The sequence below is a fragment of the Coffea eugenioides genome, unplaced genomic scaffold (genome assembly GCF_003713205.1).
Source record: "Coffea eugenioides isolate CCC68of unplaced genomic scaffold, Ceug_1.0 ScVebR1_3495;HRSCAF=4717, whole genome shotgun sequence".
In the NCBI taxonomy this organism is placed as follows: Eukaryota; Viridiplantae; Streptophyta; class Magnoliopsida; order Gentianales; family Rubiaceae; genus Coffea; species Coffea eugenioides.
In genome coordinates, this window is record NW_020864078.1 from 1 (window position 1) to 24,335 (window position 24,335).

Genomic DNA, 24,335 nt, shown 5'->3' on the forward strand with positions numbered 1-24,335 from the left:
ATTTCTGGTGAATAGTGTTTTGTGGAGAATCCGGCCAGAAGCCGTGCAAATTCCTTATATTTTTCTTAAAAATTTCCTTTTCTTTACCAAATACCACTTTATAACGGCCCTACTACTCAATCGCCCCACAATAAGTGCCAATGAACCTAGAAAGTAGGGTTTCACTTTTGGTTTCAAGATTAGAGCAAAATTGGGGTTTTCGCGATTTTTCGCCGGATGAATTTTCGGTACAGAGTAAGGATTAAATTTGGAGATTAAAAGTGGCTTTTAAGTGAGAAATAATATGTGATTAGTAGCAATGATATAAGGGTAGTGAATGGGAAGTAAAAACCCTAGTACGTGAGTTTTTAAGAAAAACGGCGCGAACCGGCGGGTCCCGCGCACTACCGTTTGAACGCACCACTTGACCACCACTTTCTTATCACATGAGCATTAATACTTGAGCAAAATATTTCCCCCTCATTGCCAGCTAGCTTGACCGAAAATGTGGACTAAAAATAGCAAGGAAAGAAAGAGAAAAATGAAAGGTGGTGGTCAACCTAGAGTTTCTTGGCCAAGTGATCAACTAGCCTTCTTAAACCAATTTTCTGCACTTTCCTCTTCATTTTCCAGCAGCTGGTCGGCCAAGAGAGAGAGAGAAAGTGGGAGCAAGAAACAATTCCTTCTTCTTGATTCTAACCAACCAAGTGACAAATTAAATTTCCAAACCGATTAAAGTGCTAAGTGTGAGTTGGGAAGCTTGAGGAACCAAGAAATTTCAAAGGGAGTGAACTATCACTTATCCAAGCCTTGCTTTTGAGGTATAAACATCTGATCATGATCCTTGTTGCTTTAAATCTTGCTTTAAGATGTTTTTTTTTAGCTTAAGTTTTGGCTTGATTTCATGATTATGCAAGTGGTTGTGATGAATTTGGGATGAATAAGCAAGTTAGGGTTTCATAGTTTTCTGCCTAAACTTGCTCTATGGTTGCACATGTTGTAAATAAGGTTATAAAATGGGCTTTGGTAGTGATTAGAACAAGAAAATTGAGAAAGTTCCATTAAATACCAAAAATTCTAGAATCTGGAAAATTTTCCCCATCTTTCTGTCCGGTTTTGTAGCCCTATGTTAGAGGCCGAATTTGCCTTAGGTCAAAACATGAAAGTTGTAGGGAATGGTATTTTATAGGTTCCAAAAAAAATTTCAGCTCAATCGGAGCAACGTAGGTCATGAAAAGTGCAAAATACCCTTACTATTTTAAGTTTTTCCCCAGCAGTCCGTTTGGTCAGTTTGTCCAGTTTATCACATTTTTCCACTAGGATCCGTACTGATTTAGCTTTTTTCCAAGACATGAAAGTTGTAGTATTCTGACTTAGATTTCAAATGCCTCTAAGAACACCTTAATCGGACTTTTGTAACCTGAGATATGACCATTACAGTGCAATTTGGTTAAATAGCCGATGAATTGGATTTTGGTTCTGTAATTTGAGGATTTGACCAAGTTACATTAGGAACTGGACTAAGTGACCTTCATGAACATTGTAGCCCTATGTCTTAGCTTCGAAACGGCATAGGTTGTGCCTTAATCCGATAAGCGTAGCCTCGGATATGTTATTTCCGCATCCACACGTCAAATCTGTCTTGTGCTAGATTGTATTTCTGCACTTGTTATTATTGTGATTCTTATTCTTATGATATTATGAGCCTATGGAATGGCTTTTGACTTGAATTATGATATGTGTGACTTTGGGTTGTGACTGAGGAAAAATAATGAAGCCTAAATGGCTGGAAAAATAGGTAAACACAAAGGGCATGCTGCCCGAATTTATACTCGAGGACTAGGAAACTATACTTGCAACTTGAGTAATGGTTAAGTGATTATCACTTGAACTAGCGAGAACGGTTACTGCTTTGTTATCGAGGGTTATACGTTAGGACTCGGCCGAACTTGTACCCTTGGGGAAAAAAAGAAACATAATGACCAATGTAAACTCGTTTTCCTTGTACTATCGATTCAAATGATATGTCCAGGTAGCGTCCAAGAGCTTAAGAAGCAATTGACTATGGCTCCAGTTATGGTCAAAAATCGTGTAACCCAAGTTGTACCATTTGCATTTCCGCGTACACGCACGTACATTTCTCAACCGTTTTAGCCATTTTGGACCGTTTAGGATTATTTTTGTTATTTTGTTACCATTCCAGCCGTTTCGTCCGATTTCGACTGTATTCGATCGTTTAAGTTATAAATTGCTACTGTATAGCTATTTCACTTATATCTACATTCTACGCTTAGAACTAGTTTCCGCTTCGCTTATGATATGTAATTTTGGAGAATTGGATGTACTATTCGAGTTGTACCTTGTAATTTACTTGAGGAATGTAGTAAGTAAGTGAGTCCCGGCGAGAGCTGTGGGCAGGCGGTCCGCTAAACCCTTTGGTTAGCCTTAGGGGGAGGTGGGGTCGTTACAAGTGGTATCAGAGCTTAGGCTTCAGATCTTTGTAGTGTATCCTAGGCTTAAAGTTTAGGATGCCGGACTGTGGGATTGGTTTGTACGTTCAGTGCTCTTTTGGAGCGTCAGTTGTGAATCTTGAAAATGGTACGCGTAAGATATGATTTGGTTGAATTACGCTTGAGAGCGTACGACCTGAGCTGTACAGTTTCTTAGTTTTGGATTCTTGGCTAGGGTTTTGATAGATTATGGTGGTGGCCGGAATTGTTGAGAAAAGTTTTGGTTTGCATTTTTCTTCTAATTTTCCTCTGAACTGTCTAAGACCGATTAGACTGAGCTCATTTGAGACTTGAATTTGAATCGGCTAGTGTACCCTTACATACACTTGATAGACCTGACCTGTGTGAGAACCCGTATTTTCCCTTAATGTTTTTCCTAGGGTTTTTCCCCTTTAATGGCATGTTTTCTGCATTTTCTGGCTTAGGAAAATTTTCTTGGTGGATTTTATGAGTAATTATAGTTTTTAGATGATTTTTCTAGTATTGGATAGTTTTTGAAAAATTACGGATATATAATGGACGTGGGACCCACTAGTGCGAAAAGTTCGGAAAAAATTCGGTCAATAAGGTTAAGTGTCGGATACTGTGTAAAATTTATCGGGTGTTAAGAGATAAGTAGAGTGTGTGAAATGATTGATGTGAGAGAGAAAAGAAAGGATAGGAATGCATTAATGAAGTGCCACGTGTCACTTGGTGATTGGTTTTGACTTAAGAACACTATTCACCTTTTTTGACTTTTGACCAAAATTGGTTAAATATCTAAAAATTTCACAAAAAATCACCATTTTCTTTCACCTTGTGGCCGGCCCTCTCTCTTGCCAAGAAGGAAGAAAACTTCTTCAATCTTCAAACTTTCCACTAGCTCAAATCATCTAAATCAATCACACCAACTAGTTTCCACTCCATACAATCTTTCCGTTTAGTGTTAGTGGTGAGTTTGGTGAAGTTTTTGGAAGAGCTAAGGTGGTCTACAACTCCTCTTCTCTTGTTTACTAGGTAAGTGATGATTGAACATCCTCTTATATCTAATGATGCTTATTTTGTGGCTAATGGTGGCTTGAGTGATGGAATGTGTGATTTATTTCTTGATTTGAGTTGATTTGGTGAAGTTTTTATATTTTTGAGGAATTTTCTGGTTTAATATGAATGTGATGTTGTGGCTATCTTTGATGATTGGCAATAGTCTATAAAGACTCTAGTAGGTGTGAATTAGTGATAAATGCAACCAATTTTGGGTTTGGATTGAAATGAGAAAAGTTAGGGTTGATAACCCCTAAATCTGTCCGGTTTTGGATCATAGGGTTAGAGGCCGAATTTGATATGAGCAACCCTAGGGGAAGACCCTCCTAGAACCTCCCAACCTTGTAATTATCAGAGTTGGATCTTTTCTCCCAACAGAAATTGAACTCGATTGCTCTCATGAACTCAAGACCTCTGACACACAAAGGTAGTCAGCAACCTTAAGCAAATAAGGATGGATGAAGCGACACCACGATTAGGGAACAAGCTAATCGATAAAGTCAGATTTGAATCCTAAGCCATGAACTCAAGAATTCAAGAGTAAGTCCGATTAAGAACTTGAAGGAAAATTCCTCACGATTTCTGGTTGTAATATTCTGTCCTTCGCTCATACAATAGGTGCCTTTATATAGGCTAAAACTAGGGCAAAAATCCGGCCCACATAAACCTGAAAGAAATTCGGTCCGCATAAAGAGCTTAAAGAACCAGCTCTTTAAGGCTTTTCGATAAGGCCCAATAAGTAATAAAATACTCAACGCCTAACAACTACTAAACTAGGTAGTCCTTAAACAACTACCAACTAAGCTAACAAGTATGAGATCATTCCTTCACTTCAAACGTGCAAGTGAACAAAGTAACTTCATGGTCCATCAAGTCTTCAAACCTAGCTTGCTCCCTGCTTGTATGGTGAATGATCAAGGCTCGTAAAGCTTCCTTCACCTTCTTGGTTCTTGATCTTGTCATCGGACCACCAATATTGATCAAAGGGTCCTTGACCCAAGGTTGAAGTTGTTGCGCACCCGTACTTGCATCATTCCCTCCCTCCTCGAAAGGATTCGTCCTCGAATCTTCAAAGTCTGTATCAAAATCAAAAGGGGATAGGTCAGACACATTAAAAGATGCGCTTATGCCATACTCACTTGGAAGTTCCAATTTGTATGCATTGTCATTGATCCTCTCTTGAACTTGAAAAGGTCCGTCGCCTCTTGGATGTAACTTGGTCCGTCGAGATGCTGGAAACCTTTCCTTCCTCATGTGCACCCAAACCCAATCACCAGGTTCGAATACAACATGCTTTCTTCCCTTATTCGCATGTTGTGCATATTGCGCATTTTTCTTTTCAATCTGAGCTCGGACTCTCTCATGCAAGGTCCGAACAGCCTCTGCCTTTTTGACACCATCTGCGCTTAAACACTCATCAACAGGAATAGGTGATAAATCTAGAGGGGTTAGCGGCTGAAACCCATAAACAATTTCAAAAGGAGAATGATTAGTAGTAGAATGAGTTGTTCGGTTATATGCAAACTCAGCGATAGGCAAACATTCTTCCCACTTCTTCAAGTTCTTTTGAACAATGGCTCGAAGTAGAGCACCAAGGGTTCGATTGGTTACCTCGGTTTGACCATCCGTTTGAGGATGACTAGAAGTAGAAAATAGCAACTTCGTTCCCAACTTTCCCCAAAGTGATTTCCAGAAGTAGCTTAAGAATTTCACATCCCTATCACTTACAATAGTACGCGGTACCCCATGCAATCTAACCACGTCCTTGAAGAATAAATCAGCAACATGGCGCGCATCACTTGTTTTCCTACAAGGGATAAAATGAGCCATTTTAGAAAATCTATCCACTACAACAAAGATACTATCCATACCTGTAGAAGATCTTGGTAAACCAAGCACAAAATCCATGGATATGTCTGTCCAAGGAGCATGAGGTACGGGCAGAGGAGTATACAATCCATGAGGGTTACTCCTTGACTTTGCCTGCTTACACTTTAAACACTTATCACAAATGTTAGCAATGTCACGCCTCATTTTAGGCCAATAGAAATGCTCATGCAAAATGTCAAGAGTTTTATCAATACCGAAATGCCCCATCAACCCTCCGCCATGGGCTTCTCTAACAAGTAATTCCCTAAGTGAACAGTTGGGAATACATAGGCGATTTTCTTTGAACAAGAAGCCTTCATGCCTATAAAACCTTTGAAATGCAGCATGTTCACAAGCTTGAAACACATTAGAAAAATCAGCATCATGTGCATACAAGTCTTTAATGTGCTCAAACCCAAGTAACTTAGTGCTCAGGTTAGTGATCAAGATATACCTTCTAGACAATGCATCCGCAACGACATTATCTTTTCCCTTCTTATACTTAATGATATATGGAAAGGAATCAATAAATGCAATCCATTTCGCATGTCTTTTATGCAACTTACCCTGCCCCTTAAGAAATTTAATTGATTCATGATCAGTATGTATCACAAATTCCTTAGGCATAAGATAATGCTGCCACACTTCAAGAGCACGCACAACAGCATACAATTCTTTATCATAAGTAGGGTAATTAAGAGCCCCCCCACTCAACTTCTCACTGAAATATGCCAAGGGCCTATTATTTTGATGTAAAACAGCCCCGATGCCAATCCCACTAGCATCACATTCAACTTCAAACGTCACATCAAAATTAGGCAAAGCAAGAATAGGTGCTGAAGTTAACAAATCTTTAAGCTTATTAAATGACTCTTCTTGCTCTGTTCCCCATTGAAACCCCACATTCTTTTTAATTGTCTCATTCAAAGGTGCTGCAATAGTACTAAAGTCTTTAACAAATCTCCTATAGAAACTTGCAAGACCATGAAAAGACCTTACTTGTGACACATTGGTTGGAGTCGGCCACTCTAAGATGGCTTTTACCTTGGCGGGATCAACACGTATGCCATTTGCACCAACAATATATCCAAGGAAATTAACTTCAGGAGTGCAGAAGACACATTTTTCCATGTTAGCAAACAACCTATTTTCACGCAAGGCACTTAAAACAAGTCGCAAATGCTCAACATGTTCATCTAAAGACTTGCTAAAGATCAATATATCATCAAAATAAACAACAACAAACTTCCCAAGAAAATGCCTTAAAACATGGTTCATTAACCTCATGAAAGTACTTGGAGCGTTTGTTAAGCCGAAAGGCATCACAAGCCACTCATAAAGACCATACTTTGTTTTGAAAGCAGTTTTCCATTCGTCTCCTTCCTTTATCCTTATTTGATGATAACCAGATCTTAAGTCAATTTTAGTGAAAATGATTGCCCCATGCAATTCTTCTAACATATCATATAACCTAGGAATAGGATGACGATACTTAACAGTAATTTTATTAATTGCACGACAATCTGTACACATTCTCCAAGTCCCTTCTTTCTTAGGCACTAAAATGACTGGAACTGCACAAGGACTAAGAGATTCACGTACCTGGTCCTTTTCAAGGAGGGAATCGACTTGCCTTTGGATTTCCTTTGTTTCCTCCGGATTTGCTCTATAGGCTGGTCGATTTGGGAGAATTGCTCCAGGAACAAAGTCGATTTGATGTTCGATACCTCGAATTGGAGGTAATCCTTTTGGTAGTTCCTCCGGAAACACATCCTTGAATTCCTGCAAAAGAGAGTAGATTGCACTAGGAAGAGAATCGGTTATGCCTAGTGTGTAAAAAGAAGAATAATCAGCTTCCCTGTACAGAAGTACTATGAGAAGACTTTGTGCATTCAAAGCCCTACCTACCTCTCGCACACTTGCATAGAAGCTCTTTTTGTTCACTTTCAAACTCTCGGCCTCACTAAGTTTTTTTCCCCTCGAATTTTCTTTTTCACTCAACTCGGCCTCTACTTTCTTTTTTTCCTCATCCTCAAGTACATTCGGCCTTTTCTTTGCCTCTCTCAGTTGTCTTTTCTCTCGCTCTTTTCTTAGATGTAATTGTTCCTCATACACTTGTGTAGGTGTCAAGGGTGAAAGAGTGATCTTGAGGTTGTCCATAATGAACTTATACTTATTAGTGAGTCCAATATGATCAGCCTGCCTATCATACTCCCACGGACGCCCTAACAAGACATGACTAGCTTGCATAGGAATTACATCACATAAAACTTGGTCCTTGTATCGACCAATAGAAAAAGTGATTAAAGCTTGTTTGGTCACCTTGACTTCCCCCCCATCATTTAACCAAGATAGTCTATAGGGTTTAGGGTGGTAAGTCCATGAAAGGTGCTTTTGTTCGACAAAGTCAGCAGCTACGCAATTAGTACAAGAGCCACTATCAATGATCATGAGACATACCTCATCTCCAATTTTGCATCTCGTATGAAAAATGTTGGTCCGTTGGAGATCATCTTCTTGCGCTTGTGCATTTAGCACTCTCATGGTCACCATAGTTCGAGCCACGGGGTCCTCTTCTATTTCAACCAGGTCAGCATCCTTCCCTTCTTCTTCAAGTGGTGGCATGTCCGCATATTCCTCCTCTCCTTCGCTTTGCCACATTCCCTCTTCATTCATGTACATGATGCTTCGGTTAGGGCATTGAGCCATGAGGTGGCCAATTCCCTTGCATTTGAAACATGCCTTTGGCTGGTTGGTAGACGTATTTGGCCTTGGAAGAGTTGGTCGCGGGGTTGGTTTAGAAGGAGTTGCACTCGGATGGAACGGCTGCTCCATTCGCCTGTTTTCCCTTTCCTTATTGCCTTGCCTTGGCCAAGCATTGGATGTTGGCAATTGATCACGTCTCCAAGGTGTGGAAGAGGATGTAGTGGTTCGGCCACTAGGTGTCTTTATAGGTAAGGCTTGCCTTTCCACCTTCTCTGCATAAGACACCATTTGTTGTAGCTCAAAGTGGTCTTGAAGCTCAACCTTCTTCCGAATTTCAGGATTTAATCCATTAAGAAATCTTGCCATGGTTGCTTCTGAATCCTCTTGTATATTGGCCCTTATCATTGCTACCTCCATTTGTTTGTGGTACTCATCAACCGAACTGGACCCTTGGGTGAGTCGTTGGAGCCGATTGTACAAGTCCGTGGTGTAATGGAAAGGTACAAATCGTTTCCGCATCACTTGCTTCATTTCAGCCCAAGTGTCAATTGGTTGTTCCCTATTTCTCCTCCTTGTGGCACATACTTGCTCCCACCAAATGGATGCATAATCTTCAAATTCAATAGCTGCAAGTTTCACCTTTTTCTCTTCAGAGTAATTGTGGACTTCAAACACTTGCTCAACTCTCCTAACCCAATCTAAATAAGCTTCAGGATCATTTTTCCCATGAAAGGTAGGCATCTTAGTCTTGATGGAACCAAGATTGTCATCGGTTCTCCTAGGTCGGCCTCGACCTTCCCTCGCTCCCTCTTGGCTTCTCCTTGATCGAAATGAGGTGTGAGAATGATACCCCTCATCATCCGCATCATGATCAGCACTCTGAACACTCGAAACCCTATGGTGTGTATCTCCGGTACCTCGCATCTCAATGGCAGCCAACCTGTCGGATATTTGTGCCATCGCAAATTCATGTTTCTCCATCGCAAATTCATGTCTCTCCGCTTGTTTTTGAAGAGTTTGGAGCACCAGTTTGAGTGACACGTCGGTCTCAGACGGCTCAGGCATGTTCCCCTCTTGAGACATATTGTCTAACCTGCAAAACAAGTGTATCCTAGTCTACCTTGCAAGCACTCGTGTATCACTCAAGGAAACACACTCACTCTCAATTTTCCTTCTCGAAGTTCTTAAAACAACTCAAACTCTCAAAAATTCCAGAATTAATGACTCTATAAGCAAGTAACAAGACACCAAGCAGAATTTTGCAAATCCTAGAAAAAACTCTACCCGAAGCTGGAACTTTTTTTTTTTTTTCTTTGAGCTGTTGCTTTGCTGAATTTCTGGTCAGTATTTTGGAGTATAAATGGTGCTTTTGGGGTGCTCAAATAATGTACGAACCAGTCCTCAAATTTCAGTCAAATCGGATTGCAAAACTAGCTCAACCGATTTTAGAAACTCAAGAACTCCCAAGGCGGTTTGGGCTAAGGTGTTTGGTTTGGTTTTGAAAACGGAATTGGGTGTGTTTGGGGCTGGTTAGGTCGTTTGGGGTCTTTGGAATTCAATCAAGATTGGAACTCAAGAGTTGGAAACCAATCAAGATTAGGAAACTCAAGTTTTGGGAAATCAACCAAGATTTGGAGATTAACCAAGATTTGGGAACCCACCAAGAATTGGAAACTCACGATTTTTTTGGAAACTTGATTTCCTTTGTATGAGAGCCAATTCCTTCTCTTCTTCCTTTTTTTTTTCTTTTTTTTTCCGGCTCTTCAAGGAACACAAATTCAGATCACACCAACAAGTTCAAGAAAACGGATGAAAGGTTATGCCAATTCCAAGAAAACCCTAGTTCTTGGTTTATTGTTCAAGAATTTTCAAAACAAGACTTGGTGGTCCAAGAACTTCAAGAATTTGTTCAAGAAACACAAGAATTTCCCCAAATTATGTTGTGGTGTTTAGGGTTTGCAAGAACAACAACCAATTCTCAAGAAATAGGCAAAACAGAATTTCAGCAATACTCAAAAGAAAATTCCAGCAATACTCTAGCAACTTGAACACTAAAACAATATAAGGTACGTGACTCTTTTTTTTTTTTCTTTAAACCCTAACAACCCAAACACAAGTATAACAAACCCAAGAACTTGGACAGAAAACACAAAAAGACAACACCCAAACAGTTTTTTTTTTTTGACTCGGATGAACAGTAACGTGAACAGTACGCTACAGTACGATGAACAGTAATTCGGAACAGTAACGATGAACAGTAATCGCTACAGTTTTTTTTTTTTGACAAAAAGACAAACTAACAAGATATGAACAACTTCAATTAAAAGAGAATTAACCTGATGCTCTGATTACCAACTGATATAGGCAACCCTAGGGGAAGACCCTCCTAGAACCTCCCAACCTTGTAATTATCAGAGTTGGATCTTTTCTCCCAACAGAAATTGAACTCGATTGTTCTCATGAACTCAAGACCTCTGACACACAAAGGTAATCAGCAACCTTAAGCAAATAAGGATGGATGAAGCGACACCACGATTAGGGAACAAGCTAATCGATAAAGTCAGATTTGAATCCTAAGCCATGAACTCAAGAATTCAAGAGTAAGTCCGATTAAGAACTTGAAGGAAAATTCCTCACGATTTCTGGTTGTAATATTCTGTCTTTCGCTCATACAATAGGTGCCTTTATATAGGCTAAAACTAGGGCAAAAATCCGGCCCACATAAACCTGAAAGAAATTCGGTCCGCATAAAGAGCTTAAAGAACCAGCTCTTTAAGGCTTTTCGATAAGGCCCAATAAGTAATAAAATACTCAACGCCTAACAACTACTAAACTAGGTAGTCCTTAAACAACTACCAACTAAGCTAACAAGTATGAGATCATTCCTTCACTTCAAACGTGCAAGTGAACAAAGTAACTTCATGGTCCATCAAGTCTTCAAACCTAGCTTGCTCCCTGCTTGTATGGTGAATGATCAAGGCTCGTAAAGCTTCCTTCACCTTCTTGGTTCTTGATCTTGTCATCGGACCACCAATATTGATCAAAGGGTCCTTGACCCAAGGTTGAAGTTGTTGCGCACCCGTACTTGCATCAGAATTGGACTTTTCACAAAACATGAAAGTTGTAGGTATTGACGAGTTTGAAGTGCCTGAAAACTTTCAGGGCATTTGGAGTAGTGTAGAGTGAGATATGTCATTTTTACTGTTGCTGTTCTGGGTGATCAGAATGTGCGAACTGCGATTGTAATCGTCTGTTTTGACTGGAATTGCTTTGGATTTGGATGTTGGTGTCTTCTGATGAAATGTAGCTTGATGTCTTATCTATCATATGCCTTTGGAATCAATGCATTTGGACCTGTATAGACTGATTTGGACTAATTACAGCATAATGTGATTTGTAAACCGGCAATTACGGTTCTGGTTTGGTATTCTGCATTTTTGACCTAGTTGTGCTAGGATTTGGACTGAGAGGCCTTCTACATTGTTGTACCACTGTCTTTTAACTTCGAGATGGTGGGTCTTACACCCTCATCCGATAAGCGTAGATCATTTTGTACCATTACCGCAAAAGGAGGACGAAAACTGTTTTTTTTTTGTTAAGGTCACGTGAGTGCATTGCTGGAATTTCTGGTTATCTATGCTACTTGTTGATGCATATGAAACCCTTTTGGGGTTGCGATTGGCATGGCTTTATGACTCGTTATCGAGTCTTATGGTATTTGTTTACGTGTTCTAGGGCGTGACGTTAGTGCACGACGTACTTTGGACGACGGTGCATGAAACCTCACCTACGTGAGTGGTGAGTATACTACTCACTTAAATGTTACAATGTGGCTTTGCTATATGTGATTTTGATGCCTTGAAGGCTTATTTGGCTATTGGAATTGATTGAGGTGAGGGTGTACTTGACCGCCCTCACCCCTTGTGATACCGTTAATGACTGATTACCGTTTTACTGAAATACTGCACTTGCTATATGAGATATTGAATTCCATTCATGGAAAACTGATTTGGTGTCGTTTGGACGAATATCCAACGGCCTTACTGTATTACTGAGCTCAACCCCGTAGGTAGTCAATTGAATCGAGCCGGCGAGGGCTTGGTCGTGAAAATTGACATGCCACGGGGACTGTACTGGGGAATCTTGTAGTGATGAGACTCTTGGTTCCGGTATACTCGAGTATTACCAAAAGCTACTGATTGGAGTGCGGGCCCGGTTGGGGTATGTTTGGTGGAAGGGATGGGAGTGAAGTGGGTTCTACGGTTGGTACTCATAAACGTTGACGGAGAGTCAATGAGATTGGATCAAGAATGTAAGCGTGGAAATGAGCTCTTGAGAGCCGTCCGTATCCTTTTACCGATTTGTTTTGCTTCCTATTTGGATACTTGAAATGAACGGTTATGCTTAAGTGATCTTTGTTGCTTATGTGTTAGTTGCTCACTGGGCTTTAGCTCATTTTGTTCCATTTGTTTTCCTTACAGGAAAATGATCATTTTTGGAAGATCATACCTGTTGGTTGCCAAATTGAGCCATGTATATGTCTATGTTGAATAGCTCTTTGCATGAAACCCTAATGTGTATTGGGTTCATCTTTTGATTGGCAAACCGAACATGTGTATCCATGATGCATAGCTTTTGGCATGCTAAATTGGTTGTAAATGTTGAATTGCAATGTATTAATGGTTGGTTGACATTTGGTTGGATTTCTGATTAACTTGTATTTCAAACGGCAAAAGAAAATTTGGCTACTCCCGGCCTAGTATCCGGATTCGGACATGGCCGGTACTGTTCATCATCGGCTTCGATTTTCATTTTTTTTTATTTTGTGATTTTGACTTGTTTACGCGCGTGGGTATGTTCCGAAACGTATTAGATCGACGTGAACTGATCCGTAGTCCTGGCGAGAGCTGGGCAGGCAGCCCGCTAACCCCTTTGGTTCGCCTTAGGGGAAAGTGGGGCTGTTACAACCTGACTGAAAATAGGGTATCTCTTTTACTCTTGAGCAAGTATCTTGATTCATATATGATCTGTATGTGCATTTGAGTTTGATGATTGCTTGAGAGTGTGAATTACTGGGCATAAGCTAGGCGAGTGAGTTTCTCCTCGTACCCGTGTTCCTTGAACCTGAAATAATTGACCCTGCTTTTGAACCGATATACTTGAACCCTGCTTTTGACTCTATTTCTGAACATATTCGTACTTGTTTGGTTATAGACCGGCTACTACTCTTCTGTAGCGGTTGAACAGAACCTCTCTGGTGAGGCATTGCCTGTTGTGTTTTCAAGCACCGTCATTCTTCTGGCGAGGCATGCCTGCTGTGTTTCAAAGCACCATCAGGGATTGAAATTCTTGAACAGAACCTCTCTGATGAGGTATGGCCTGTTGTGTTTTCAAGCACCGTCATTCTTCTGGCGAGGCATGCCTGTTGTGTTTCCAAGCACCATCAGGGATGAAACTTTGACTTGAGGCTCTCTGGTGAAGCTTAGCCGTAGTGCTAGCTTGTTGTGTTTCCAAGCACCATCAGGGCCAATTTCTTGAGCTAAGATCCTCTGGTGAAGTTTAGCCGTTGTGCTAGCTTGTTGTGTTATAAAGCACCACCAAGGATGAAATTTTGAACTGAGGTTCTTTGGCGAGGTATAGCCGTTGTGCTAACCTGTTGTGTTGTCCAGCACCGCCATGGACAAAATCTTGCATCTGAGGCTCTGGTGAAGTATAGCTGAGTGCTAGCTTGTTGTGTTTTCAAGCACCACCGGGGACAAATTCCTGAGACTTTCTGGTGAAGTATAGCTGAGTGCTAGCTTGTTGTGTTTTCAAGCACCACCAGGGGTAATTTCTGACCTGAGACACCGTTATGTCCTGGATTGTTTTTCCAAATATCAGGGACTTTAAGTCTAATTTCGAGCCCCCTTTTTTATATGTATCCAGTTACTCGTCTGACTATCTATTGGATCAAGATTATTTGATAAGTTGGATTGGAGTACTTTTAGTACTTGATTGTGATAAGTGATTCTTAGTATGTGATTGACCTTTGAGATATTTGATCTGATTAGTATTTGATTATGATAAGCGAGATTGAAATGATTCTTAATACGTGATCGACTTTCGAGAACTATTTTGATCTGATTAGTACAAGTTGGAATGTCGAGGACGACATTCTTTTAAGGAGGGGAGTTTGTGACGCCCCGAGGCAGAAGAAAAGGGAAAAATTTCTGGTGAATAGTGTTTTGTGGAGAATCCGGCCAGAAGCCGTGCAAATTCCTTATATTTTTCTTAAAAATTTCCTTTTCTTTACCAAATACCACTTTATAACGGCCCTACTACTCAATCGCCCCACAATAAGTGCCAATGAACCTAGAAAGTAGGGTTTCACTTTTGGTTTCAAGATTAGAGCAAAATTGGGGTTTTCGCGATTTTTCGCCGGATGAATTTTCGGTACAGAGTAAGGATTAAATTTGGAGATTAAAAGTGGCTTTTAAGTGAGAAATAATATGTGATTAGTAGCAATGATATAAGGGTAGTGAATGGGAAGTAAAAACCCTAGTACGTGAGTTTTTAAGAAAAACGGCGCGAATCGGCGGGTCCCGCGCACTACCGTTTGAACGCACCACTTGACCACCACTTTCTTATCACATGAGCATTAATACTTGAGCAAAATATTTCCCCCTCATTGCCAGCTAGCTTGACCGAAAATGTGGACTAAAAATAGCAAGGAAAAGAAAGAGAAAAATGAAAGGTGGTGGTGGCGACACTTGTCGCCACCCTAGAGTTTCTTGGCCAAGTGATCAACTAGCCTTCTTAAACCAATTTTCTGCACTTTCCTCTTCATTTTCCAGCAGCTGGTCGACCAAGAGAGAGAGAGAAAGTGGGAGCAAGAAACAATTCCTTCTTCTTGATTCTAACCAACCAAGTGACAAATTAAATTTCCAAACCGATTAAAGTGCTAAGTGTGAGTTGGGAAGCTTGAGGAACCAAGAAATTTCAAAGGGAGTGAACTATCACTCATCCAAGCCTTGCTTTTGAGGTATAAACATCTGATCATGATCCTTGTTGCTTTAAATCTTGCTTTAAGATGTTTTTTTTTAGCTTAAGTTTTGGCTTGATTTCATGATTATGCAAGTGGTTGTGATGAATTTGGGATGAATAAGCAAGTTAGGGTTTCATAGTTTTCTGCCTAAACTTGCTCTATGGTTGCACATGTTGTAAATAAGGTTATAAAAGGGGCTTTGGTAGTGATTAGAACAAGAAAATTGAGAAAGTTCCATTAAATACCAAAAATTCCAGAATCTGGAAAATTTTCCCCATCTTTCTGTCCGGTTTTGTAGCCCTATGTTAGAGGCCGAATTGCCTTAGGTCAAAACATGAAAGTTGTAGGGAATGGTATTTTATAGGTTCCAAAAAAAATTTCAGCTCAATCGGAGCAACGTAGGTCACCCCTTACTATTTTAAGTTTTTCCCCAGCAGTCCGTTTGGTCAGTTTGTCCAGTTTATCACGTTTTTCCACTAGGATCCGTACTGATTTAGCTTTTTTCCAAAACATGAAAGTTGTAGTATTCTGACTTAGATTTCAAATGCCTCTAAGAACACCTTAATCGGACTTTTGTAACCTGAGATATGACCATTACAGTGCAATGTGGTTAAATAGCCGATGAATTGGATTTTGGTTCTGTAATTTGAGGATTTGACTAAGTTACATTAGGAACTGGACTAAGTGACCTTCATGAACATTGTAGCCCTGTGTCTTAGCTTCGAAACGGCATAGGTTGTGCTTAATCCGATAAGCGTAGCCTCGGATATGTTATTTCCGCATCCACACGTCAAATCTGTCTTGTGCTAGATTGTATTTCTGCACTTGTTATTATTGTGATTCTTATTCTTATGATATTATGAGCCTATGGAACGGCTTTTGACTTGAATTATGAATTATGATATGTGTGACTTTGGGTTGTGACTGAGGAAAAATAATGAAGCCTAAATGGCTGGAAAAATAGGTAAACACAAAGGACATGCTGCCCGAATTTATACTCGAGGACTAGGAAACTATACTTGCAACTTGAGTAAAGGTTAAGTGATTATCACTTGAACTAGCGAGAACCGTTACTGCTTTGTTATCGAGGGTTATACGTTAGGACTCGGCCGAACTTGTACCCTTGGGGAAAAAAAGAAACATAATGACCAATGCAAACTCGTTTTCCTTGTACTATCGATTCAAATGATATGTCCAGGTAGCGTCCAAGAGCTTAAGAAGCAATTGACTATGGCTCCAGTTATGGTCAAAAATCGTGTAACCCAAGTTGTACCATTTGCATTTCCGCGTACACGCACGTACATTTCTCAACCGTTTTAGCCATTTTGGACCGTTTAGGATTATTTTTGTTATTTTGTTACCATTCCAGCCGTTTCGTCCGATTTCGACTGTATTCGATCGTTTAAGTTATAAATTGCTACTGTATAGCTGTTTCACTTATGTGTGCATATAATCTGTCCTATTTTTGCACCGTATGTTTGACCTTGAAAGAGATTGAATCGGCCCTTGCTCAAAACATGGAACTTGCAGATACATGAGTTAGCTGGTTACCTGCAAAATTTTCAGATTTACCGAGATACCCTTGACTGGCCTTACGCCTGTTTCACGGACAGTTTCTACTTTCCTCTAAGAATTCGGGTTTTGACCCTGAAAATGTATGATTTGGCTTTGGAGGTCTGCATAGGAAATGTTGGGATATGTCTTAGCTTTGTAACGCCATAAGGTTCGTTTCAAGTGGATAAGTGTAACTTTACTCGTGATTAAAATGCTAAAAAGGTGATAGGAACTTGCTGGTTTTAGATTTTCTTTTGCTTGACATGGTCATTGTACTTTAGGGCTTGGACTTGAGCATGGCAATGAGATATGATGGATAGTTCCTGCGCTGTAGTTGGTGAGTGATCCCTCCACTACTTCTCAAAGGTTACTTTTGAAATGATTCTTGCATTGATTGCACAATTGCATATCATTGTGTTTGTGTGTGTGCCATGACATAATTTGGCTCCAATGAGTTCCTGGAAAGTCTTGTGCTTAGAACCAATGTCTCCACTACTGTTTACACATTCTTGGGAGCACGATGGCTCCTTACTTCTGTTTCACGGTTACCTGATCTAAACGAGCGTTGGATATTTAAGTATAAGAGCTTCACTGGCTCACATGAGCAATAAGTGAACATTTGATTACTGCATCATGACATCATATCAATGCTTTATTGTGAAATATACTTGGCTGTTGATTTTACTGGTCATTCGCTGAGCTTCTAGCTCACCCCCTATTATCTTCTTCTCCCCACAGGAATCGCAGTAAAGGAAGAACTTGTATTTGGAACTCTGTGTGGCTAGATGGCGTATATCTTGTATAGTTTAGATTTGAGTTTGGTTTATGTACTTTTGGGCCTGTATAAATATTTGGAATTGAATCGGATGTATATCTACATTCTACGCTTAGAACTAGTTTCCGCTTCGCTTATGATATGTAATTTTGGAGAATTGGATGTACTATTCAAGTTGTACCTTGTAATTTACTTGAGGAATGTAGTAAGTAAGTGAGTCCCGGCGAGAGCTGGGCAGGCGGTCCGCTAAACCCTTTGGTTCGCCTTAGGGGGAGGTGGGGCCGTTACAAGTGGTATCAGAGCTTAGGCTTCAGATCTTTGTAGTGTATCCTAGGCTTAAAGTTTAGGATGCCGGACTGTGGGATTGATTTGTACGTTCAGTGCTCTTTTGGAGCGTCAGTTGTGAATCTTGAAAATGGTACGCGTAAGATATGATTTGGTTGAATTACGCTTGAGAGCGTACGACCTGAGCTGTACAGTTTCTTAGTTTTGGATTCTTGGCTAGGGTTTTGATAGATTATGGTGGTGGCCGGAATTGTTGAGAAAAGTTTTGGTTTGCATTTTTCTTCTAATTTTCCTGTTTGATTAAGGTTACACCACCCGAGTGGTAAATGTTAAGATTTGAGATATCTGAACTGTCTAAGACCGATTAGACTGAGCTCATTTGAGACTTGAATTTGAATCGGCTAGTGTACCCTTACATACACTTGATAGACCTGACCTGACTAAAAATAGGGTATCTCTTTTACTCTTGAGCAAGTATCTTGATTCATATATGATCTGTATGTGCATTTGAGTTTGATGATTGCTTGAGAGTGTGAATTACTGGGCATAAGCTAGGCGAGTGAGTTTCTCCTCGTACCCGTGTTCCTTGAACCTAAAATAATTGACCCTGCTTTTGAACCGATATACTTGAACCCTGCTTTTGACTCTATTTCTGAACATTTTCGTACTTGTTTGGTTATAGACCGGCTACTACTCTTCTGTAGCGGTTGAACAGAACCTCTCTGGTGAGGCATTGCCTGTTGTGTTTTCAAGCACCGTCATTCTTCTGGCGAGGCATGCCTGCTGTGTTTCAAAGCACCATCAGGGATTGAAATTCTTGAACAGAACCTCTCTGATGAGGTATGGCCTGTTGTGTTTTCAAGCACCGTCATTCTTCTGGCGAGGCATGCCTGTTGTGTTTCCAAGCACCATCAGGGATGAAACTTTGACTTGAGGCTCTCTGGTGAAGCTTAGCCGTAGTGCTAGCTTGTTGTGTTTCCAAGCACCATCAGGGCCAATTTCTTGAGCTAAGATCCTCTGGTGAAGTTTAGCCGTTGTGCTAGCTTGTTGTGTTATAAAGCACCACCAAGGATGAAATTTTGAACTGAGGTTCTTTGGCGAGGTATAGCCGTTGTGCTAACCTGTTGTGTTGTCCAGCACCGCCATGGACAAAATCTTGCATCTGAGGCTCTGGTGAAGTATAGCTGAGTGCTAGCTTGTTGTGTTTTCAAGCACCACCGGGGACAAATTCCTGAGACTTTCTGGTGAAGTATAGCTGAGTGCTAGCTTGTTGTGTTTTCAAGCACCACCAGGGGTAATTTCTGACCTGAGACACCGTTATGTCCTGGATTGTTTTTCCAAATATCAGGGACTTTAAGTCTAATTTCGAGCCCCCTTTTTTATATGTATCCAGTTACTCGTCTGATGGTATCCGGTGCATTAGTGCTGGTATGATCGCACCCGCCATGTTCCTTTCGCTCTATTCTTTTAAACTACCCCGTCCTGCGAAGCAGTTGGCTTTTCTAGACCGGAATTCATTTTAAGCGTCAATTGAAGCATTTTCCTCTTATCCTTTTATTATTTACTTTATATTTTTTTTTATTGATTTGCACCCTGTTTTTTTCCATCATCCCGCAACTCTAAATTATCATGAAATCAATCCTTCACGCTTGCGGTGATACATTTGCGCCGACAAATTTGAGCGACGATCCGGGCTTTGATCGAGCCGTACCGTTCCTGATTTGTCTCGCGCCTTGAGATCCTCATTCACGCTTCGACAAGAAGCAAAATATTAAGCAATCGTTTCGACGGAGCTAAATTACTACTGGATAAAGAACGAATAGGAAATTTGGATTTCGAAACAAAAAAGAGAGGGGTGCAACACGAGGACTTCCCAGGGGGTCACCAATCCTAGTACCACTCTCGCCCAAACACGCTTAATTTCGGAGTTCTGATGGGTTCCGGTGCATTAGTGCTGGTATGATCGCACCCGCCATGTTCCTTTCGCTTTATTCTTTTAAACCATCCCATCCTGCGAAGCAGTGAGGTTTTTCTAGACCGGAATTCCTTTTAAGCGTCAATTCAACTATTTTCCTCTTACCCTTTTTTTTATTTGCTTTCATATTTTTTTTTGCTATTGATTTGCACCCTGTTTTTTTCCCTCATCGCGTAACTCTAAATTGCCATGAAATCAATCCATCACGCTTGCGCTGATACATTTGCGCCGACAAATTTGAGCGACGATCCGGGCTTTGATCGAGCCGTACCGTTCCAGATTTGTCTCGCGCCTTCAGATCCGCCTTCATGCTTCGACAAGAAGCAAAATATGAAGCAATCGTTCCGGCGGAGCTAAATTACTACAGGATAAAGAACGAATACGAAATTTGGATTTCAAAACAAAAAAAAGAGGGGTGCAACACGAGAACTTCCCAGGGGGTCACCCATTCTAGTACTACTCTCGCCAAAGCACGCTTAACTTCGGAGTTCTGATGGGATCCGGTGCATTAGTGCTGGTATGATCGCCCCCGCCATGTTCCTTTCGCTTTATTCTTTTAAACTACCCCGTCCTGCGAAGCAGTGTGGCTTTTCTAGACCGGAATTCATTTTAAGCGTCAATTGAAGCAGTTTTTCCTCTTATCATTTTATATATTTACTTTATATTTTTTTTTTTGTTATTGATTTGCACCCTATTTTTTTCCATCATCCCGCAACTCTAAATTATCATGAAATCAATCTTTCACGCTTGCGGTGATACATTTGCGCCGACAAATTTGAGCGACGATCCGGGCTTTGATCGAGCCGTACCGTTCCTGATTTGTCTCGCGCCTTCAGATCCTCCTTCACGCTTCGACAATAAGCAAAATATTAAGCAATCGTTTCGACGGAGCTAAATTACTACAGGATAAAGAACGAATAGGAAATTTGGATTTTGAAACAAAAAAGAGAGGGGTGCAACACGAGAAATTCCCAGGGGGTCACCCATTCTAGTACTACTCTCGCCCAAGCACGCTTAACTTCGGAGTTCTGATGGGATCCGGTGCATTAGTGCTGGTATGATCGCACCCGCCATGTTCCTTTCACTTTATTCTTTTAAACTACCCCGTCCTGCGAAGCAGTGTGGCTTTTCTAGACCGGAATTCATTTTAAGCGTCAATTGAAGCATTTTCCTCTTATCCTTTTATTTATTTGCTTTCATATTTTTTTTTTATTGATTTGCACCCTGTTTTTTTCCCTCATCGCGCAAGTCTAAATTGTCATGAAATCAATCCTTCACGCTTGCGGTGATATATTTGCGCCGACAACTTTGGGCGACGATCCGGGGTTTGATCGAGTCGTACCGTTCCTGATTTGTCTCGCGCCTTCAGATCCTCCTTCGCGCTTCGACAAGAAGCAAAATATTAAGCAATCGTTCCGACGGAGCTAAATTACTACAGGATAAAGAACGAATAGGAAATTTGGATTTCGAAACAAAAAAGAGAGGGGTGCAACACGAGGACTTCCCAGGGGGTCACCAATCCTAGTACTACTCTCGCCCAACCACGCTTAATTTCGGAGTTCTGATGGGATCCGGTGCATTAGTGCTGGTATGATCGCTCCCGCCATATTCCTTTCGCTTTATTCTTTTAAACTACCCCGTCCTGCGAAGCAGTGTGGCTTTTTTAGACCGAAATTCATTTTAAGCGTCAATTCAAGCATTTTTCTCTTATCCTTATATTTATTTGCTTTCATATTTTTTTTTGTTATTGATTTGCACCCTATTTTTTTCCGTCATCGCGCAACAATAAATTGTCATGAAATTAATCCATCACGCTTGCGCTGATACATTTGCGCCGACAAATTTGAGCGATGATCCGGGCTTTGATCGAGCCGTACCGTTCCTGAATTCTCTCGCGCCTTCAGATCCGCCTTCATGCTTCGAGAAGAAGCAAAATATAAAGCAATCGTTCCGAAGGACCTAAATTACTACAGGATAAAGAACGAATAGAAAATTTGAATTTCGAAACAAAAAAGAGAGGGGTGCAACAAGAGGAATTCCCAAGGGGTCACCCATCCTAATACTGCTCACGCCCAAGCACGCTTAACTTCGGAGTTCTGATGGGATACGGTGCATTAGTGCTGGTATGATCGCACCCACAACGTTCCTTTCGCTTTATTCTTTTAAACTACCCCGTCCAGCGAAGCAGTGTGGCTTTTCTAGACCGGAATTCATTTTAAGCGTCAATTGAAGCATTTTCCTCTTATCCTTTTATTTATTTACTTTATATTTTTTTTTGTTATTGATTTGCACCCTGTTTTTTTCCATCATCCCGCAACTCTAAATTATCATGAAAATCAATCCTTCACGCTTGCGGTGATACATTTGCGCCGACAAATTTGAGCGACGATCCGGGCTTTGATCGAGCCGTACCGTTCCTGATTTGTCTCGCGCCTTCAGATCCTCCTTCACGCTTCGACAAGAAGCAAAATATTAAGCAATCGTTCCGACGGAGCTAAATTACTACAGGATAAAGAACGAATAGGAAATTTGGATTTCGAAAGAAAAAAGAGAGGGGTGCAACACGAGGACTTCCCAGGGGGTCACCCATCCTAGTACTACTCTCGCCCAAGCATGCTTAACTTCGGAGTTCTGATGGGATCCGGCGCATTAGTGCTGGTATGATCGCACCCGCCATATTCCTTTCGCTTTATTCTTTTAAACTACCCCGTCCTGCGAAGCAGTGTGGCTTTTCTAGACCGAAATTCATTTTAAGCGTCAATTCAAGCATTTTCCTCATATCCTTTTATTTATTTGCTTTCATATTTTTTTTTGTTATTGATTTGCACCCTGTTTTTTTCCCTCATCGCGCAAGTCTAAATTGTCATGAAATCAATCCATCACGTTTGCGGTGCTATATTTGCGCCGACAACTTTGGGCGACGATCCGGGGTTTGATCGAACCGTACCGTTCCTGATTTGTCTCGCGCCTTCAGGCTCGCCTTCATGCTTCGACAAGAAGCAAAATATAAAGCAATCTTTCCGACGGAGCTAAATTACTACAGGATAAAGAACGAATAGGAAATTTGGATTTCGAAACAAAAAAAATAGGGGTGCAACACGAGAACTTCCCAGGTGGTCACCCATTCTAGTACTACTCTCGCCCAAGCACGCTTAACTTCGGAGTTCTGATGGGATCCGGTGCATTAGGGCTGGAATGATCGCACCCGCCATGTTCCTTTCGCTTTATTCTTTTAAACTACCCCGTCCTGCGAAGCAGTGCGTCTTTTCTAGACCGGAATTCATTTTAAGCGTTAATTGAAGCATTTTCCTCTTATCCTTTTATTTATTTACTTTATATTTTTTTTTGTTATTGATTTGCACCCTGTTTTTTTCCATCATCCCGCAACTCTAAATTATCATGAAATCAATCCTTCACGCTTGCGGTGATACATTTGCGCCGACAAATTTGAGCGACGATCCGGTCTTTGATCGAGCCGTACCGTTCCTGATTTGTCTCGCGCCTTCAGATCCGCCTACATCCTTCGACAAGAAGCAAAATATAAAGCAATCGTTTCAACGAAGCTAAATTACTACAGGATAAACAACGAATAGGAAATTTGGATTTCGAAAGAAAAAAGAGAGGGGTGCAACACGAGGACTTCCCAGGGGGTCACCCATCCTAGTACTACTCTCGCCCAAGCATGCTTAACTTCGGAGTTCTGATGGGATCCGGTGCATTAGTGCTGGTATGATCGCACCCGCCATGTTCCTTTCGCTTTATTCTTTTAAACCATCCCGTCCTGCGAAGCTGTGTGGTTTTTCTAAACCGGCATTCCTTTTAAGCGTCAATTCAAGTATTTTCCTCTTACCCTTTTTTTTATTTGCTTTCATATTTTTTTTTGCTATTGATTTGCACCCTGTTTTTTTCCCTCATCGCGCAACTCTAAATTGCCATGAAATCAATCCATCACGCTTGCGCTGATACATTTGCGCCGACAAATTTGAGCGACGATCCGGGCTTTGATCGAGCCGTACCGTTCCTGATTTGTCTCGCGCCTTCAGATCCGCCTTCATGCTTCGACAAGAAGCAAAATATGAAGCAATCATTCCGACGGAGCTAAATTACTACAGGATAAAGAACGAATACGAAATTTGGATTTCGAAACAAAAAAAAAGGGGTGCAACACGAGAACTTCCCAGGGGTCACCCATTCTAGTACTACTCTCGCCCAAGCACGCTTAACTTCGGAGTTCTGATGGGATCCGGTGCATTAGTGCTGGTATGATCGCACCCGCCATGTTCCTTTCGCTTTATTCTTTTAAACTACCCCGTCCTGCGAAGCAGTGTGGCTTTTCTAGACCGGAATTCATTTTAAGCGTCAATTGAAGCATTTTCCTCTTATCCTTTTTTTTATTTGCTTTCATATTTTTTTTTGCTATTGATTTGCACCCTGTTTTTTTCCCTCATCGCGCAACTCTAAATTGCCATGAAATCAATCCATCACGCTTGCGCTGATACATTTGCGCCGACAAATTTGAGCGACGATCCGGGCTTTGATCGAGCCGTACCGTTCCTGATTTGTCTCACGCCTTCAGATCCGCCTTCATGCTTCGACAAGAAGCAAAATATGAAGCAATCATTCCGACGGAGCTAAATT

General features: G+C 41.0%; 9 non-coding genes across 9 annotated transcripts; all 9 read right to left on the minus strand.

The window, feature by feature from the left end:
* Nucleotides 1–19,574: 19,574 nt before the first annotated feature.
* Nucleotides 19,575–19,693, minus strand: LOC113758001. The gene has a single exon (XR_003466547.1). It is a non-coding gene; the product is annotated as a 5S ribosomal RNA (ribosomal RNA).
* A 416-nt stretch (nucleotides 19,694–20,109) lies between these two features.
* Nucleotides 20,110–20,228, minus strand: LOC113757985. Its single transcript, XR_003466533.1, has one exon. It is a non-coding gene; the product is annotated as a 5S ribosomal RNA (ribosomal RNA).
* A 419-nt stretch (nucleotides 20,229–20,647) lies between these two features.
* Nucleotides 20,648–20,766, minus strand: LOC113757992. Its single transcript, XR_003466539.1, has one exon. It is a non-coding gene; the product is annotated as a 5S ribosomal RNA (ribosomal RNA).
* Nucleotides 20,767–21,180: 414 nt separating this feature from the next.
* On the minus strand, nucleotides 21,181–21,299 carry LOC113757999. Its single transcript, XR_003466545.1, has one exon. It is a non-coding gene; the product is annotated as a 5S ribosomal RNA (ribosomal RNA).
* A 416-nt stretch (nucleotides 21,300–21,715) lies between these two features.
* Nucleotides 21,716–21,834, minus strand: LOC113758000. Its single transcript, XR_003466546.1, has one exon. It is a non-coding gene; the product is annotated as a 5S ribosomal RNA (ribosomal RNA).
* Nucleotides 21,835–22,250: 416 nt separating this feature from the next.
* Nucleotides 22,251–22,369, minus strand: LOC113758009. The gene has a single exon (XR_003466551.1). It is a non-coding gene; the product is annotated as a 5S ribosomal RNA (ribosomal RNA).
* A 416-nt stretch (nucleotides 22,370–22,785) lies between these two features.
* LOC113757983 lies at nucleotides 22,786–22,904 on the minus strand. The gene has a single exon (XR_003466531.1). It is a non-coding gene; the product is annotated as a 5S ribosomal RNA (ribosomal RNA).
* Nucleotides 22,905–23,319: 415 nt separating this feature from the next.
* LOC113758004 lies at nucleotides 23,320–23,438 on the minus strand. Its single transcript, XR_003466549.1, has one exon. It is a non-coding gene; the product is annotated as a 5S ribosomal RNA (ribosomal RNA).
* A 415-nt stretch (nucleotides 23,439–23,853) lies between these two features.
* Nucleotides 23,854–23,971, minus strand: LOC113757981. The gene has a single exon (XR_003466529.1). It is a non-coding gene; the product is annotated as a 5S ribosomal RNA (ribosomal RNA).
* Between the last annotated feature and the right edge of the window lie 364 nt (nucleotides 23,972–24,335).